Consider the following 7934-nt stretch of genomic DNA (forward strand, 5'->3'; position numbering starts at 1 on the left):
CCTCATTTAAACCGATTTATACACCACTGACCTGAAATCCTGTGAAACTCCTATTTGATGGCTCATACAGGTTTGTGTCCAGGAAATAACACAAAAATTATCAGAAAGCGAGGCACACTTTCCTTACCGCTCTGCATACAGCAGCCTTACTAATGTGTTCTGCATCCCCGATGTTATACAGAAAACTACCATTTGTAAAGCAACGCAAAGCATCTGCTCAGATGTAAGAGCACGGCCGCGATGGCTGATGGTACTGATGTAAGGATGGATGAGATTATGGATGTATCAAATCCACTCTGGGCCTCAAAATCCTCTCCTGGCGTAAATGTAACTCCCTACGAATGAATGTAGCCTCTTCATCTACAGGATTGTCCATAAAAGGACATGCCATTTCATTCACTTTAATGCTCTCTGCGGGACGGAAATGTGAACAATGAATGAATGAATGTACAGAAAGAATGAATGAGATGTTTAAACACCGCTTCCTCTTTAAAAAAACAGGAGGAGACCTAAAGAAACTCTGGGTTTACCGAAGAAAGCCCGCTCCCGACCAGGCTAGGTTCACAGAGTAAGTTACCATTGTAACTGACTCTGAGTATAAGGGGGCTTTCACACTGGCAGTTTAGTTCGAAACGGGGCACGGTTCGCATGAAAAATCGCTAATGTGAACGCTGTCATGCGGAGCCGGGTGCGCACTGGGGTACCGAACCCAAAGACTGCCTGGAGGAGGTCTGAGTTCTGTTGCTCCCGAACCATGCCGCGGTTCGCATGAATGTGAAAGCAACATGGACTAGGGGTGCACGCTTGTTCAGGAAGTAAAGTGTTTTAGCTGATTATGATGTATTTAGTTAAATAAAACGCATGTAAGGGATGGTAGTGTTGATGACTTACCTTGGATACGAGCGAGAGTGAGCCTGCAGTGTATTCGCGCACAGCGCGTGGAATCAGGGTAACAAATTTGGAAATCCACTGTCTCCTCAAAAGAGTCTGTTTGCAAGCAGCAGAAGGCCATAAGGACACACACACAGTAAACCGGTGTTGTTCACTCAGCTGCACATAATAGCACAGAATAAATAAAAAAACACAATATATTGACTCGCGTTCTGTTTCTATCATGCGCCGTGCACGTTTGCGATGACGTAATATGCACGCAAACGCACCAGGGTTTGATAGAATCAAGTTGAGTGTGAAACCAGACCAACGCTACGGGGGCGCCGGGAACAATCGCGCTCCGGCTCGGGCCATAGCAAACCAGCCCAGTGTGAAAGCACCCTAAGTTACCTCTCTTTCAGAAACGGGCTCGACTTACTCTGCTTTCTCGGGTTTGACATACCTCCCATTCTGAAACGGAAAACCCAGAGTTTCCCTCATTTCAGAGTTAACATGCTCAGAGGTTTCACTTAACCTCCTTTCTGAAACAGGCCCTCGACTGTTACATCTGTTTGTTTTTGGACTTCTTTTCAGTTGTTCAGTTATTCGCCACTTCTTTGTTTCCATGATCACCATCCTCATTAGTTCATTTAATTCAGCTGTGTGTTAGTAATCATCTTGTTAATCAGTTTAACCAGTGCCTCGCTGTCACCTGTGTATATATTCCCTGTGTTCTCCCTCTGTCTTTGTTGGTTCTCGTCAACATTTGGCTTTTTTTCTCCTGTGTAATTCCTTGTTCTCGTGTATTTGATAATTAAAGTCTTCCTTCCAACGTTCTTTCTCGTCATGCGCCTTTCTCAGCACCACCGTATCTATTTTTTTTTCCTTTTATCAAGTGCAGTCATACAGTATGTCACAGATTCACTTGTTGATGGTACAGTATTGATGGTACAGTAAGGTGTCAAGGGTAAGTCTACAAACAGAATAGCAGTCCATAGATATCTTCCATCCTAACAATAATACATGTGAGGTAAGATCCTTATCTCTGCAATACCACAAATACATTTGGTAAATAATACAGTATTTTTACAATGCAAATGACCATTGCCTTAAGATAAATAAATAATATTAAAGAAAAGAAAATGTGCGTTCTTTTTATACATTTTGTGATGTCCTTCTGACTCAACAGGACACTTCCCTGACAAGCAGAGGATGACCTATTTGTTAATACACATCATAATGTATTCAACCTTCGGGTAAATATACTTTTATTTTTACTGGTGTCTTTTGAGATATCTTGGGGTTAATTTATAACATAACTTCTGACAAGCTTAATCCTGTCTGGAACACAATTTAAATCAGGAACATTTTATTTAACAATGGGACTGTCCCCTATAATTATTGTACATATGTTTATCTTATTATAATTTCAAAGTATGTTAAGTATTGTGGTAAGGGTTGGTACTACACCTTACTCTCCTGGATAACCCCAGGTATCGAAGTGGCCTGAGGTCTGGTGCTGCCAGGTCAGGTTACAGGATTAAATCCTCACTAGCTTGTTTATACTGTACCAATAAATCTAGAAGTGTCCCTACACTCGTGAAACAATAAAATCATACACAACCATTGATCAATTCATGCTTACCAGTCCAGCTGAATCGTTATTGGATCCTCGGTGTCTTTGGTCAAGCAGACTATATCTAAGTTGCTCTTTATATTGTTTTATAGAACTGTTTATTATAGACTGAAGTATTATACAAAAATAAAACTGAACAGTATCTGTCTTTATAAAATAAAAGTTTATTTAAACAAAAGATAAAAATACTGGTTACACAATGATTAATAATTGTAGCAAAATAATCAAAAGGTTACAGGTTAAAATACTTCAGCTAACCCAATCTCAACAGGGCAGTCCTGTGACTGGGGAATCACAAAGGCTATTTACCTTGTCAGCAGTTCAAGCAATAGATGTAAGAAATAACTTGTTCTCATCCGAGTCAACAAAGTTAAAATAATAATACAGCAGAGCAATTCGAGCAAAAAGAGTTTCGAGCAAAAAGCTGAACAGGTAGAGAAACAAATTCTCTCCTGGGAAGTACACGACAACAAAGTCAAAAATGCACAACAACTTAGTACAAAAATGCAGTCATATTTATACAGAGCTGGGTCACATTGTTTTCTATGCAATCTCTGGTACTTTTCCAGAGTAAGTAAAGGCGGGCTTTGTGCTCCATACATGGTCAATCTTCCCCGTCTTTTCCGCTTTGGGGGCTTGTTCTGTTTCTGTGTGTGTGCGTAAATGGTTGGAAGTGTGTTTGTAAGTTCATTCAAGTGATAAAAGTATCACTTTCCCCAACAGTATCATACATTTGTTATCCAATATCTAAGGTCATATGTTTTTGAATAGTTATTATTGTGAGACAGACCACAGTTTGAAGTAATTCGGTAGAATAATGATTTAATTAATGATTTCAATATTTTATTTTATGATTTTATTAATGATTTTTACGGTTGTGGCAGATATACATTGTTCCACCTGAACAGTCAGCATGGCCCCACATACAAATGGACCACATGTAAAAGTGTCTCATCTATTCCCCCCTGACCACCTTTGCCTGGCTTTTCCTCTTCTTTACATCTTTGCAGGAATACAATATGCTCTTCAAATTTACCTAATGTTCCTCTTACAGGAGAAGATACTGTTTTTATTGATTCATTAATATTTCACCACAAAAATATTAATGTCTTGAGGAGAAACTCCAGACCATGATAATTCAGTGCAGTCTGGATTACAGTAACATCGGAATCTGTCAGTCATAAATATATGTGCTGTATGTTGGTTAAAACGTGTGCATCTGCATTTCCATGTTTTTATGAATGTGTGTGTGTGTGTGTGTGTGTGGGGGGGGGGTGGTTGACTTCCTGAAGATGATGTGATTTAATGTGCTGTCAGTGCAGTCACAGCACAACTCATCATGAGAGCACAGAGTGAAATGCCACGAGATGTCATAGTGGGGACTCTATTTCATTTACTTCTACCTGTTTTACTTCTGACCGGTAAGTTAAAGCTTGCTTGTAGGCTTGTAAAAACAAAAAACAGGTAGTTTGAAAACAGTTGGCTTGTTAAAACAACCTTAGGCATGTAATAATTCCATAAAAATGTAGCCGGTTCAGTAAAACGGGAGTAGAAGCAAATTTTCTGCTGTCCATACAAAATCTTAGAGAATACGTTCTTGTTAATGTGCAGGTAGAAAGGTAGAAATGTGTTTGCACAGCAGAAATATATGATGGTTCTTCTGTATTTCGGCACTGACCAATAAGTGGAAGTCGGTCTTATTTTCTAGACAAACGGTATTCACCATTTTTACACTATGTAAATAGCATCTGCCATTATTTACACTAATTGTAAATTAGTGGGTAACATTTTGTTTCGCATACCAAGCATTAGGGCTGCTCGATTGACAAAAAATCTATCACGATTATAATGTTTTTATTAAACATAAAAACACTTGTGGGTAGATTTTCTTAAACTTTGAATATGAATAATTTATAACATGCCAACAAGGGTTGCAGAAAGCTCTTCTGATGACTGTGTGACTGAACGTCAGGCCAGCATTGGCTGGAAAGATGTGGAAAGAACTTATGACATTACTATCAAATTCATTCATACATTTCTAAAAGAGTAAATATGGAAGATTATGTAAAAACATTAAAGAATATTGGATATGCACTTAAGGGGCTAACATGTTGCAAGGACTGTAGCATTGATTTTCATATTAAGTGTTTCAGTCTTATTTTTAGTGGAAATAAATGTACTGTATGCTAATTATACATGTTATATGGTTATAATGTTGTAATGCATAAGTACAAATATTTGTGGCGCACCTTTTATTAGATGCTAAATAAAACAAACTTCTTCTTTTTTTAATGAATCCCACAAGAACATAAAGGTAGTTGGACACATTCACATGTGGAAAGAGTACTGGAAATTTTTTATTTTAAAAGTATTGCTACATTCTCTTCAGTTAATGGAAGAAAATCCGAGATAATAATATTTGGTCGATCAAAAGATAAAGAGAAGATAGGCAGAACTATTGCTCCCCGAGGAACAATGGTGAGGAATCTGGGTGTCATAATTGACTCGTCCCTCAGCTTTGATAAACATATTAAATCTGTTGTAAAAAGTACATATTTGGAGATTGTTGTTCATGGTTTTATTACCTCAAAACTGGATTACTGCAACTCCCTCTATGCAGGGTTCAGTCAGCGACAGTTATCTGGTTTGCAGCGTTTACAAGGAAGGGGATCACATTACTCGTGTTATCCTCTCTTCACTGGCTGCCGGTTCAGTATAGGATTGATTTTAAGATTTTATTATTGGGTTTAAAGCTCTTCACAACATGTCTCCAATTTATATCGGTAACCCTTTAGGATTTTATACATTGGCTATAGGACATTGGCAGTCCCTCGTTCAGAGAAGAAGTCAAAGGGTGACCGAGCTTTTACAGTAGTTGCTCCTAAATTGTGGAATATTTTTCCAATCTGTATTCGCCAGGCTCCATCTATTGAGGTTTTTAGGTCTCAGTTGAAAACGGATCTTTTAACCTAGTTTTTGAAGGGGAACTTGAGTAACTGTGTGTTTACTGTAGGCATGATAATGTGATTGAGTATCTGTGTGTAGGTATGTCAATTGTTGACATTTTTTTATTTTATTATATTGCTTCTTATCTTTTTTTTTTCTTTTTATACACTCTTCCTCTAAAAGGATTGTGAAGCACTTTGGGTAGAAAAGTTATTTTTAAATGTGCTATATAAATAGAGTTTGAATTTGAAGTTAAAGGGATACTTCACCGATTATCATTAAGCTTTGTATCAGTAGAAACCCGTAAGTATTTTCGAAAAGACCGTGCTTCCCTCCCTCATGTCCCCCTGAGACGAGAGATTTCTGTATTTTTTGTCTGGAAAAAATCCTCAGATGACGCAAAAATCATCATTTTGCGTCATCGGGGAATTTTCTGGCTAGAGGCTAAAAACTACAGCCAGTAGTAGGAGCGAGTGCCGCATGTTTTCAACCCGCCCATAGTGGGTGGGATCTGTCAGCCATCTTTTATTGAAGTAAGCTAACAGGAACTTGCTCTGTGGAGAAAGCTGAGTAGTAGGGGTGACCATACGTCCTCTTAAGTCCTCTTTTTCCCGGACATGTCTGGCCGTGATTTTGAGATCGGCCAAAATGTCCAGGATCCCTTTAAGAAATAATTCACTTGAGTACAAGAAGTACTGAAAAAATCTAAAGTATTAGAAAATGAGTTGTTTGCTGAAAATAAATTACTTCAGTTATTTCATTGCAAAGTACTTCAGAAAAGTTCACTTAAGAAAGGAAAACTGTAAAGAATTGCTGAACCCGATCACTGAATTTTCGAAGCCACATGTCGTCCCTTAACACTTTCCCCGCCATTTACGGAATTTTCTGGCTTTCCGTGTTTTCACTGTTTTACAGTAGGGGGCACTGTTACGCATCTTCTGTAAGAGTACTGAATCTCCTGATCAAAACACAGGCGAAGAAGAAGCAGAAACAAGCGATATCATGTAAAATAACGCGATCATCAACATTATTAAACAGCATATAAATCAAAACTGCTGAATGAAATGAAATGTTGACCCAGGACGAGCTATAGGGCTGAGAAACTTTGGAGGTGTTGATGAACTCGGACGTATCTGGAGGTAGTCTTTCACAAAAACATGTTTTTCTCAGCTTTTTGCTCAAAATGTTGCTTTTTTTAATTTTTTTATGAAACTTACCCACATTCAAGTGTTGATTTAAAAAAAAGGAATGCATGAAGCTAGAATACTTTTTTTGTTTTGTTTAAAAGCAGAGGGTTCTGTTCTTTCTTTTGATATATTGCATGTTCAGATATTCATGCAACAAAATATTCTGGGTGCCATGAATTTTTTTTGCAAATTATCAAAAACACTGGCGGGGAAAGATCAAAATCAAGATAACATGTTTTTAAATAATTTCTAGTTCATGTTTGTTTAATGTTAACCTTATGTTTAAGGAATAAAAAATAAACTAACAAAAATAACAGAACAGGAAATAAGAATTACGAGTCACTTAACTACCCAAGGCCTGCCGGCTCCCGGTCAAAGCAAAGCTTATAAGTTACAGTTTATTTGCATAATCAAAGGGGCAGCAAATTTGTGTGCCATTAACTCTGATTATTGTAAGTATAATGCAAGTTGTGAAAATGTGGTATACAACAAAACCCGGGAAATTAAAAGATTTCATGATTCGGGGTGGAATTACTAAAATCAGTGGTTCTGTTAGCTCAATTTCCATAAGTTAGCAAGACAGTTTACTACTTACATATTTAAAAATAAATACATGAATAACAGACCTGTTCTTTTCCATTCTCTTGAACAATTGCCAAAACATCCCCACAACATTATGATAACTGGAATTAGGAATTCACCTTATTCTCCTTAAAGACATGGTAAATATATTTCTGTCTAGTCCCATACAGGATGTCCAGTCTTATGTAAGAGAGCACATAAGTCCATCTAGCTATGATGTTAATAATATAAATGGCGCTGAACAGCCTGCAATCGGAAAGTAGCCCCATTGGATCAAATGTCTTACATTCCTCTTGTAAGGGACTGAGGACAGCTGTCCTGTTTAAAAAAAAAAATCCTTAAAACTGCAGTGGGCAAGTCTGGCAGATTGAGGGGACTAAGCCAAAATTTTGAATGTTTACAACTCTCATGCCCCTCCCCCACTTCCACGAGCCCCCTCCCATCGAGTTCGCGAACTCGTCAGTGCGTGTGCACTTTTTAACCTGGAGGATAACCTTAGTACCATCATTGGCTTTTCTTCTTAAGACAGCTTAAAATGTTTGTTGTATGTTCAGTTTTTATAGAGCGTGATGGAAAGCATGTCAACGTTCTCAGCCACAGTGGTTTGGTAAATCCACAGCTCAGCAGAGTGGTCAGATTAGTGGCATATTAGGATCTTCCCACCATTGCTGACATTTATGAGTCATGCCTGCTGGGAAAAGGAACGTTAATTC

General features: G+C 38.0%; 1 protein-coding gene across 1 annotated transcript in view; it reads right to left on the reverse strand.

Moving 5' to 3' along the window:
- Nucleotides 1-2875, reverse strand: part of LOC307002127 (uncharacterized protein) — a gene marked incomplete at its 3' end in the record, with an annotated part of 53043 nt that extends 50168 nt beyond the window's left edge. The window contains exon 1 of the mRNA XM_079619420.1: nucleotides 2516-2875. The remainder of the gene's footprint in view (nucleotides 1-2515) is intronic.
- Between the last annotated feature and the right edge of the window lie 5059 nt (nucleotides 2876-7934).

The sequence above is a fragment of the Phoxinus phoxinus genome (genome assembly GCF_949152265.1).
Source record: "Phoxinus phoxinus genome assembly, chromosome: 7".
In the NCBI taxonomy this organism is placed as follows: domain Eukaryota; kingdom Metazoa; phylum Chordata; class Actinopteri; order Cypriniformes; family Leuciscidae; genus Phoxinus; species Phoxinus phoxinus.